We start from the raw sequence: 12,113 nt of genomic DNA, 5'->3' as shown, positions 1-12,113 counted from the left end.
GGGCTGGTACCCAAGCCCTGGCCATTTAAAGAGAGGCAGATGCTCCAAGCTCATCAAAACCCAGATAGGGCCCAGCTCTTCAGAGATTAGTCAAAGAACTCTTTCTCTGCTTCCCAGTCTGGAGGGTGGAAACTGATATTTATGCCTCACAGACAGCATGAGCTGTATTGTTGGTAAGGTTCCTGGAAAAAGGAAAATACTGAAAATTCAGTCACAAATTCTGGAGACCATGAAATTTTGTATCCCAGCAAAATGTCACAAACTGAATTCACTCAAGCAATGTACTTCAGTCATTGTGTTACCTGGCTTCCTGTGAGCTTCCTTTCCCTCCCATTTCCACACATCCTTCACTCAAAGCACAACAGACCCAAGCACAGGTACATTAACCTTATCTTGACCAGACTGCTCCAGGCAAAAATAGTCTTCAGCAAACTCCTAACTGACTACTTTCATTCATAACCAAAGCAGAAGGTAAATCCCACACATCCATCTGGTACTGTTTGACTAAATAGCCTTGCTGGAGTCATGCCTTTGAGATTTTCCTTTCCAGCTGAAAATGGCAAATTTCAAGGGGTTAAGTTTCTTGGACAGAGTTGTACTGCCTTGAAGCTAAGCTTTCCTTCAGCATGTGTATGGTTTTATTGCATTCATCACTGTAAATCAATTGAATTTGTCTCAGTAAAAATAAAACAAAATCCCCCTCATCAAGTACATTACAGAGGAGTGTTAAGGTCAATGGCATAAAAATCATGTTAGTTTCTGTAGCTCTTTTTCAAACATAGAGTCTAATTTTATGTCATAAGCACTGATTTGATTGTTCATCAAACTAAATTGAGTCCTCTGTTCTCCACCTTTGCACACACTTGCCCAATATGGAGGTCAAACTCTTGCCTATTTTAGTTTGCCCATACAATTTCCTCTTTCTCAACAAGTTAATATTTTTCTTCTTTGCACTTCTTTCTAAAAAAATGAAAATATTTGGATTCTCTTCAAGTAGCCATATAATTTGTTCTGAGCAGATCAATTACAGATTCTCAAACTGTTGGCTTTAATTTCAGGTCGCCTTGAATCCAAAAGTAGCTTTTTTTTGGCCTAAGACACTGTCTTTTTGTACTGTACAAACTTGTAGAGCTTTAACAATTCAAGCAGTTGTGTTTTCAGGATTTAAGACAACTGGTAGTGTACCTGGAACTTGCCATCACCCATGGGCACATTAGCAGCTGTCATTTAAACTGAAAAGTTGCTGACTGTAGTGCTTCCTTAGCTATTTTCAGGGACAGATAACCCACAAGCCACTCTTTGCAGATGCAGCAAATTCAATTTCAGTCATTTTAGGAAATCCCTTTTTTTTCAGCTTGGTGAAAGAGTTTCCAAAGATGCCATCAGCATCAGTTTCCAGCACCTCTTCTGAATTAGTTTCACACTCAGTTCCTGTACCCATCCTGTTTCTAGTGCTGCTGATGGAGAGCTTTTGGGTCCAGAGTAACAAAGGAAGCACTGGCTGTGGGCTGCTGCTGTCAGAGGTGCAAAACCTCCAAGAACACACATGCTGTGGGGTCCCAAAACTCAGTGTGATGGTGTTGCCATCCAGGCAAGGGACATTCCAATAACACCAGCTTCATGGTACTCAGGGGGAGGAGGGACCTCTGGGCCTTGCCAGAAAATATTTCAGCACATGTCACAATCTTTCAACTGTAAAATCTGGGAGTTTTCTGGTCTGGTTTGTTTTGGTTTTTAATAGGAAAAATTACATTTCCTCCAACATGAAATCATTTGCTCTACTTACTTTTTTGGGGTCTTTTTCCTTTAATTTTCTACTTAGAAAATACAAACCACATATTATTTTGGATCAGGTTGATCCAGACTGCACCTTCTTTCCCACTCTCTCCCCTCCAAATCTCTGGGATGGGCTGCTTTCCCAGACAACGGCTCCCCTTCCACCCAAGCAGAGCCACACAGGCGTCACATGTACACTGCCTCTGCCCAATTTCTTGAACAGTTTCTCTGCAGGAAACTCCTCATGGATCTTTCCTGCCTCCCTGGACCCTTTCCAGGGCTCCTGCCTGGGCCAAGCTGATCCAGCTCTCATCCTCATGGCAATCTCTTTTTTTTTTTTTTTTTTTTTTACCACAGGTTTCTCGTACATTTTATTTTACAAAACAAATCAGCCCTGGTCAGATGACGACACTAAATTAAGCCCACACATTTTGGTGGATATAACGATGTTATGAGTTACTCTTATGCTTTTCCCCCACCCCACACACAGAGAGCCACTCTGGTGATGAACCCCCGTGCCCTGCCAAGCACATGGTGATGGCTCTAGCAGCAAGCTTCTGGAGAAGGCAGCAGGAGCCACAGCCTTTCCCACCCAGTGCCGTCAGCCAGGCAGGGAGGGGAGACCCACCACAGCACAGCCATGGGGCTCAGCGTGGGCTGACAGCAGCCACAACTCTGTACACCTGGAGAAACAAACCCGGTGCCAGTGAGCCCCTGGGACGTGCCCCAGGGAGACCGAGCGGGTCAGAGCAATTAAAGTGGGTTTATGGTGGCTTCCCCGCCCAGTGGCAGAAGGGAGAGATGGGAGAAGGGGCTCCAGGGCCAAGGCTGAGTAGCAGAGGCGATGCGTGGGAAGGAGGGAGAACAAACTCTGCCTAACTTGCAGGATGAGTCTGCAGAGGTGGGTGTATGAAAACTCATCTATTTTCTTTAACTTTCCAACCGAGCAGTGTGGTCTGGGCAGAGGAAGTGTGGATGAGGGGAACCCCAGCGCTCTTTCCCTGTCCCTCCTTGCCTTCAAGAGCAAAGTACTTTCATCAGGGAAGTGCCCCTGGGAGAAGGAGGCACTGGGTTTTTTCAGGTGTGCTCTGGTGCAACCCCTCCCATGACTGGTGACCCCAGCCACACAAATGACAACTAAGCATCTACACAAACACTCAGACCCATGTAGGAGTTTCTGGTTGGGTTTTCCCTGCAGTACACGTTGCCACTGACACTTTAGAAAGCCAGTTTCAACAGAGGCAAGTGAGATGAGAAAACTCTCACTCACCAATTAGAAAGTCAGTAATTTCAGTGTTTAATCCATATATTATGAGGGGGTGCGGTGGAGGGATGAGACAACACTTTGAGGGCTGCTCCCCTTGAGCACTACATGCCCTCTGACACAGCAGCAAAGCACTTGTCTCATCCCAGGGCCACCCTCAAGGCAGGTGATTGCTTGAACCTCCCTGTTATTATGAGGAATTTCTTTGCTGTGAGCCTGGTGAGGCACTGGCACAGGTTGCCCAGAGAAGCTGTAGATGCCCCATCCAGGGAAGTGTTCAAGGCCAGGCTGGATGGGGCCCTGAGCAACCTGGTCTAGTGGAGTTTGTGACTAGATGAGCTTTAAGATCCCTTTCAAGCCAAACCATTCTATGATTCTATGATTCAATAGCAGCACTCCTCTTTCTTCAATGTAAGCTGGCACGCACCAGAGACCTTTGGCAAAGTTTGTGGGCACAGGGTGCCAGGGCATCTCTAGCAGCTTGCAGAGGGGGATGCTGCCTTTAGCAGACCAACTCCTTGGTATTGCTGCCAGTGACCAAGAGGGCCAGGACCACTGCATTAGCAGGATGTGTCTGTGAAGCAGGTTGTCCTGCAGTAAAGATCGTCATGAAGGCTTAGATCCAGCAAAAAATGTTTAGTCTACCCCACCCTTTCTAAAATATGTGTGCGTACCAAACAGTAATTAAAGAAATAAAACTTGGTGCTAAAAATAATTATGGGAAATTATTGTTATATTTGTGGTTCCGTTGCACATGATCTGTATGAGCTTTACAGGTCTAAGGAGTTATTGATTGACAAATAATGTTAAATAATTTCTTATATAATACACTGTTTAAGGAGCTGCTGAGCTGCTTAAAACATTTTTGTGGCTGAAGGATGTGCATTTTTGGTGACTCAAGTGCACAGTCTGAGCTCTAAAGCAGTGGTCAAGCCCAGGAACAGCACATCACTCATCGCTGCTACCTACTGGTCCAGTGGTTGACCCAAAACCCCCCATTTCCTTTCCTCACAGCCAGATTGTGAAGTGTGGGATAACAGCGTGTGGCTGCTGATGCATTTCACTCCCCATGCAGATTACAGCATGGTTCTGTAGGGTGTCACTTCCACCAGCCGGCCAGCCATGCTGGCTGAGGGAAAACACAGAAAGGCCATTTCTTTCGAGGCAGATTTGTATCAGTTTAATGTGTCTGAACTGCTCAGCTTGAAAGGAAAGACACTGAGGCAGCCTGGCCCTGGGGTTTGTGCTTTACATAAAGCTGGTGCTTTATCCAGACTCTTGCAGCTGCTTCAGTCGGCCCTCCCCAGTCTGAGGGCAGTTTTCCGAAGAGAAGAAGGTACCTGTGCTTGTATCCCAGTGCTGGGGACCTCTTCTGCCACTGGCTCCCTCAAACACAGCTGATGCTGCTGAGCTCTTTCAGAACTGGTGTGGACCCAGCAGCTGGCATGAGAGTTGGTCAAAGTCCTTTGGGATCTTTTGATTCAAGAAATCAAGATTTTAGCCTTCCTGGGCTTTTTCCATGCTCAAGAGGGCTGACTGCACATAAAAAAACTCTCATTTGCTAAACCCAGTGAGTCACACAATGCAGCACCATGCTATGTGAAGGCTCTGAATACCTTTGTTTCTTGCATTTTTTATGCTTCACAGCCATGTTTCATGACCATGATGAGGAATGAGTTTAAGACTCTGTGGTCACACATGCAGTTAATCTGGACCGATTGTCAGCTGGAAGATAAACCAGTCAGTGCCTGGGGTTCCTCTCTCCTCCCGTCTTCTCCCAGCGCAGCTGCCTGGAGCTTGGCAGGCGGACGCCCTTTGGCAAGGCACCACATCCAAGCTTTCCCCGCTCACTGGCTGTGCTGTCAGCACGTGGCGTGCTGTGCCTGCATCCCAGTGAGCTCCTGAGCACCCAGCTGCCCCTGGATGCAGGGCAGCCTCGGAGAGCACAGGGGGTTTGAACCCCAGGGGTTCTCAGGTGCTGCTGGCATTGAAACCAGGCCTGCAGGGTTGGCAGTCACAGCATGTAGGAGTATCAGGGGGCAGGATGGTCAGGATGGATGGAGATGAGAGATCTCTGAAGCCAGGTTGTGGAACCTGGGGTTTATTGCAAAGGGCCTGGGTGCAGGGCCCTGCTGGGAGCTGCCAGCCACAGCTCAGAGCAGGCCCGAGAGAAGCAAAGAGAGTGGTACAGAGAGAGGCAAGAGCATGGTAAAGAGGATGAGAGAGTAAAAGAGAGGATAAGAGGGCGAGGTTGCCGTTACAATGCAATAAATCTTTTTCTGTGTTGAATATTCTAATTCTCACTAACCAATCTAGTACAAGATACAAATCCTATAGCATTTACATACAGCCTATAAGAATCATTACATTACCATACTGTGTTATGTTTTAAACCCTAAAAACTACTCTTTGGACCCCTTCTGCCAAGCTAGTAGGGTCTGCTCTGACCCTTGGACCTGTCTGCAGGCAGAGGGTATTGTTTCATCAAAAGGGGATTAACCTCATCTGGCCATACCATTGTTTTCCAGTTGCTCAGTAGCTAAGGTATCTCAAAGCTTGCTTTCATGTCAATCTCGCTTATAGTTTCCATATTCTCAAAATCTTTTGCCAGGCAATCATATTTATAAGGCTTTCCTGTTTCATCTTCCCCAACAACAGCAAGACACTCACTGATCCCTGGAGAGCTTTTTTAGCTCCTGGTTGCTCTGTAGTTGACAGGCATGGTAAGGTCAGTAAGGCTTTCTTACTCAAGTTTTGCCTGCTGGATGCTCTTCCTCAGCACTGACCTTACATAGGAAGATGGGAAAAGAGCAGTGTTTTCTCAGCTCTGTTTTCTGAATATCCACTTGATTTTGGCCAATGGGTTCAGTCAGTGCTCTGATATAAGTCAAACCACACATCCCAGCAGTGCCATATTCTGTCTTATAATACAAATTGCCACTGGAGACAGTATCAGGAATACTTTCAGATGATGGGAATTTTCCAATTTTTGTTTTCTTCTATAAAATTTTGCATTATATAAAGAGCTAGCCAAAAAAAATTTGAACTTAGAAGAGGAAAATACAGTATCCTTCTTCAGCTGGCTCTATTGTTCACACCTTTGATTATTTTCTTCTTTCTGTGGACCAGTAATTTTGCCCAGTTAAAAGAAACTGGACTGATTTTGATCTTCTACAAGTATGACTATAGTTATTCCTGAATTATGCCAGAATAAGTGAGGTCACAGTTGGGCTCAAAATCCTACTTCTCCAGAGCTTTATGATCAAAGTTATGTTGTGCAAAAAACAGAGAAAAGGTGAAGGGAATAGAAGACAATTAGCTTTATTGCAGTCCAAAAAAGGGCCAGTGCATCAGCTGTGCTACACACTTTGCCCTTTGGCTGCCCTGTAGAAGGGAAAACTCATGTGCCTCAGCCCTATCCTGGCTCTTTAAAGGAGATTTTCGTCCCAGCTGATTTCAGAGAAGGTGAAGTTGCATCACTTTCATCCCAACTGATTTCCAGGCTCTGTCTGGCCGCATTCTTGGACCCAGAGGTGCTGATTATCAGCAGTGCAAGCCCCACCAGCCACCCGTCCTGACTGGGGACATCTGGCTGAATTTGTGCCTCTGCGGTCATGCCTGCTCCTGCCAGCCTCCAATCTGTTTCTCTTTCTTCAGCAGGTCAGTGATTTAGATGCATGGCACATGGAGCAATCCCATAATATCCTGTTTCTGCCTTCTGCTGATTGCAATCCTAGACAGGCAAGTTTGGAGAGAGGAAAATGCTGTCTGCACACCAGGTCTTGGAGGGGGTCTCATTTTGGATGGTGCAAAGCACAGAGGGATGTGTGCAAGGCGGTAAACCAGAAGCATCTGGTGAAAGGCTTTAACACAGGCTACCAGGGAGGCAAGAGATGAGTGACCAGTGAGTCACTCATCAGGCACTGAGTCAGGGACACCTCACTGTACAGGCTCCTACTCAGCTGAAGAAGACTCTCTGCTGCCCATATGCACCAAACTGGTGAGGCCAAATCCTGTCCTTCTCTCATTGCAATGTCCCAGGCTGCAACCTGGAGGGGACAGAACAGGGTCAAGAGAAAATCTCAGCGCAGGAGCGATGATCATGTTTGGAAAAATTTGAGCCAAAGTGTTAGTAAAAATGCTGCTGTTTCTAGTCTTACAGTATTTCAAGTTCCTAGACCAGTATTGATGTTCCTAGACCCAAAGCAGGTGTCCCTGCCACAGATGGTTGCACCTCCTTGAGGGATGCATCTCCTGCCAGAAGGAATTGGCCATTACCTGCTGCTGCCATCTCTGGGCTGTTGTGACAGAAGCCCAGGTCAGTCAGATCCTGTGGCCTTTGATAGTTTTATTCCTACTCTGCTAATGTGGGCAGCTTATGTCTCATGGAGCTGGGATGCTTCAGAACCTAGCAACGATATGTATTTACACAGCCTCAAAGATTCCCAAAGAAATCCCTGTTGGGGTTTTACTCACAGATAGAGTAATGATAAAAAAATGAAAAAAAAAAAAATAGAACCCCCCAAAATAACTTGTTTTGTTTATACTTGAAGTTGGGTTTGCTCCTTATTTTAGAAAGACATTTTTTGTTGAGTTTAATATGTATAACTTTTCAGTTATGCTGTGTAAAAATAGAAGTCAGTGCTGACTATCAATATTTATCCATTTATCCATGAAGCAATTATTTTAGAAGGCCTGTAGCTACAGCACAATCTTTCTTCTGTACAGTTTCCATCATGATTTCAAATTGCAAAAAGGAAGCCTCAGAAGGAGTGTTCTGTACCCAGCTTCATATAGGGAATATGTCCTGGTTCCCAGATTTAAAAGCAAAGGTTGACAGCGTTCCAAGTGTCTGTGTGATGAGGACAATGGAAAAAATAGTATTTTAGCCTTGATTGTGTACAATGTTTAGGCCAAGTTGGATGGGGCTTTGAGTAACCTGATCCAGTGCAAGGTGTCCGTGCCCATGGCAGAGGGATTGGAACAAGATGATCTTTAAAGTCCCTTCCAACCCAAACCAGTCTAAGGTTCTTTGAATGTTTACTGCCAAATTGCTGGATGTGAGGTTTTGGATTAACCCTCCTGTGTTCCCATGTGGCTGTATAGACATCACTGAAGCTCAGAGCAGTGCCTTGTTCCCAGTGGTCTCAGGGTCCATCTTGCTGTGCCGATGCAATTAAGGGATTCAAGCCTGCCCTGATGGAAATCCCTGTGGCTGTGGAGCTGTAACCCAAGCTGGAGTTTGCCCAGCTCAGTTTGTGCAGCACAAGACATTAACAGAGGCCTTGCTAACTGAGCTCCTGCAGAGTGGAGGAGCCTCCAACAAAGATGCGACACCACCAACAACAGGAAGAGATTATACTCACACCAGGAGTTTTGCTTCACTTTTAATCATCACCAGTTCTTTCTTGGCAAAATTTTTAAGTGTTGTGTTTTTGAACTTAGGAACCTACATATCTGTCTGCACCTGCAGTTTATGGGCTCTTTAATAATATGGACTCACACCTCACCATTCACTTAAAGCCCTAAACAGAAGACCTGAATATTCTGTTTGCAAATTTGGAGAAGGGAAGGGAAGGGAAGGGAAGGGAAGGGAAGGGAAGGGAAGGGAAGGGAAGGGAAGGGAAGGGAAGGGAAGGGAAGGGAAGGGAAGGGAAGGGAAGGGAAGGGAAGGGAAGGGAAGGGAAGGGAAGGGAAGGGAAGGGAAGGGAAGGGAAGGGAAGGGAAGGGAAGGGAAGGGAAGGGAAGGGAAGGGAAGGGAAGGGAAGGGAAGGGAAGGGAAGGGAAGGGAAGGGAAGGGAAGGGAAGGGAAGGGAAGGGAAGGGAAGGGAAGGGAAGGGAAGGGAAGGGAAGGGAAGGGAAGGGAAGGGAAGGGAAGGAAAAAAGAGAGAAAAGAAACGAAACGAAACGAAACGAAACGAAACGAAAAGAAAAGAAAAGAAAAGAAAAGAAAAGAAAAGAAAAGAAAAGAAAAGAAAAGAAAAGAAAAGAAAAGAAAAGAAAAGAAAAGAAAAGAAAAGAAAAGAAAAGAAAAGAAAAGAAAAGAAAAGAAAAGAAAAGAAAAGAAAAGAAAAGAAAAGAAAAAAGAAAAGAAAAGGTTTTTGGACAGGCAGTGTTACACTAACAGCCATAAAGCAGCCTCTGAAAGCAAGGCAGTGCCTGCCACTGTCAAACAACCATGTTTCATTACTTTGGAGCCACATTTTAGGTCTCAAGTAGCTTGTTTAAGTACATTTATAGTGCCCCACCACCACAGGCAGACCTGCTGCAGCCTCACCTCGGGTGTCTGTCAATTCTGTCTGCCTCTGCAGGGCAGCTGTCTTCCAGCCCTGGGCATGGGGCTGCTGCTTATCTCAAAGGATATGAGGGATATCAGGATGTGGGCTTTGCCATCCCCTGGAGCAGCAGGGTAGGGATGTAGCAGTGCCAGCTGTGAATGCACAAATCTGCTTCTAAGGGAGGTGAGAAACAACTGCTGCAATTAGGAGCACAGAGGTGAGTGTAAGCAGGTAAACTGCCAGAGCTGGTGAAGTGCCAGAATGGGATTTGGCCAGGACACCACAGCTAACACCTGCACGTTTACAAGGAACCACATGGGATCACTGACTCCTCAGAGCCTCCCACCTCCTGAGTCGCCTCTCCCCTCCAGCAGCACAGCACTGACGGGCAACATCTGGTCTGCAGTTGACATCAGAAACATCATTATTATGGGCGAAGACCCAGCCTGGAAACCACAGCCTAATGAACCTCCAGCCCCACACTGTGCAAAGGCTCCCAGCCCAGCGCTGGCTGGGCCAGGCATGGTGGAGACTACTGGAAAAGCTCCACTGCAGGCTGCCAGGCAGCTATCAGGCCAGATTGGTTCCTGTAACGTGTGAGCTCCAAGGAGAATGCAGCGAAAAATGAGTGAGCTGACCACAGGCAGATTTCTTCCTGAGTGTGTCACTGGTGAACACCGTAATTCCAAGTCGGAGGTGGGAGAATGGGTTTGTTTTTACAAGAAACCTGTTGACGGAGAAAAGAAAAAATTTGAGGAGAATTTAGCGACTGGCTGAATTTGGCAAATAATTTCAGCTGGAGAAAATAGCTAAAATAGTTCAAACTTGGAGCAGGGAGTGGGAGATGAGAAATTCTGAAAATCCATTATTTGCACAGCTCTCCTCCAAAGAGTTTATATTATACTGCCCGCTACCAGCTGGCCTGAGATTTAGGTTGCCTAATATTTTCCGTTATAAAAGATTCTTTCAACATTTTTATTTTTTTAGAAGCTGTAACACCTCCATTGTTTGCAGTAGGCCCTTATAATTTGGCAGGGACAAAGCCCCTGGGCTAGAGAAGTGCCTTTTCTTTCATCCATGAAATTCCAGTCAGGTTTGGCTGGATAAAAAAAAAAAAAAAATCAAAAAACACACACACAAAAAAACCTGTTAAAGATCACCATTTCCCTTCTCTCTCTTATGTGCCTCAAGAAAATATGCTGGCGGATGGCCAGCATAGCAAGTGAACGTGAACATTCTCATTAAATTGAGCCCAGGTTGTCACCAAAGCAGCCGTCCAGACTCTGCTGGGAATGTCTGGGGGCTTCCAGGGCAGCTGCAGCAGCCGGAGAAGAGTTGCAGGAGACCAAGCACCCCCACAAGGAGCTTCCCCGACAGGAGAAGGAGGCAGAGAGGGGAAGGAGCTCCTCCTGTCACTGATTTAAAAGACCTGGCAAGCCAGTCTCCATGCCTTGGGGCTCCTGTCCCTACTTTTGAGGCTGGGAAGAGTAGAGCCAATTTCTCGCTCAGCCAGCTGTGAAATAGCAACACTAAGCCACGTTCCTCTTTCTCCAGGACCTTTCTTTTCTCTCTGGGAACAGCAGCAATTCTGTTCTCCCCTAAAATAGCTAACCCTGCAGTCTTAATTGTATCAGTCTACTCTGTGACACTGAACAGACGATGGGTTTGGTGGGCAGGGGTGTTAGAAGAACAGAAGAGAGAATAGTTGTCTTGGAAAAGCTTCTGGTCCACAGATTGGAATGGGACCAGCCCAGAAGACTGCACAGGAAGAGATGAGAGTCCAGGAGCCAGACTTACTAGGGAGGCAGCTTCCAAACAGTGATCAGGAAAAAGAAATGGCACCATGTGCACAGAATTGAGCCTAGAGAGCTAATGGGAGTGGAATGGGAAATGGGAAAATTCGGGCATCATATCGTGGGAGACCAGGTGAAGGCTCAGAAGATCTTAAGTAGTCAATATAGCCCACTCCTGGCAGAGGAGACTTTGTTATGAAAGTCAACACTGAATGTAATATAGCAAGATGAGGACTAAAGCAGAAAGGAACATAGAAATGAATCATTTAATGGTCCATCAGTCTAGTTTTTGGCCTCCACAAGTGATGTTGGAAAGGATGGCATACAGAAGCTCTGCAGCTGCCAGTTGTGAAAATCCTAGTGCAATCCTAAATAGCAAGAAAGTGGCTTATGTCACAAAGTATCAAGTTTTATGAGTCTTCCCAAATTTTTTAGTATTATCCAAAAATTGGATTGGAAGCCAAATATCAGAGTACACCACACCGAAGTTCAACTTCCCTGTGCAGGTCTCTTCATTCCCAGAGATGTGTAGCTGTCAAGACAATCTACCTGACTTCACAAGGGAGGTGCTTATCCATGGAAAAGCTGTTCGTGCCCATTTGTTAAAGTTTGGTGGTCGCTCGTGCACAAAAGAGGCAGAAAATCAGAAAGTTGCCTTAGTTCTGTTCTCCTGCCCCTGCTGTGTTGGCTTCACATGCAACATTCAGGCATGATCTGAGCCTTTGCTCCATCCAGAGAAGGGCACACTGAAAAGCTGCCAGCCGGGCTCATCCCAAAGCTGAGCTTTGGCAGGAGGTGTAACTCACTCCAGTGGGTGGGGTGGACAAGGGCTGTGCAGCTTTTGGAACCTGCTCTGCTCTGTGTGCAGGAGCTAATGGGCTGTCTCTACCTTACAGCTCTTTGCGACAAGTGGATGCAGTGGTAAATATATTGGTAAAACATGAAAGAAACACTGAATGGTAGCAGTGAGAAGACAAGAGCTGGTACCTTCACCTCTGCTTG

Source organism: Molothrus ater, chromosome 1, assembly GCF_012460135.2.
Source record: "Molothrus ater isolate BHLD 08-10-18 breed brown headed cowbird chromosome 1, BPBGC_Mater_1.1, whole genome shotgun sequence".
Classification (NCBI taxonomy): Eukaryota; Metazoa; Chordata; class Aves; order Passeriformes; family Icteridae; genus Molothrus; species Molothrus ater.
The sequence above is the reverse complement of the archived record's forward strand: the minus strand, read 5'-3'. Positions refer to the sequence as shown.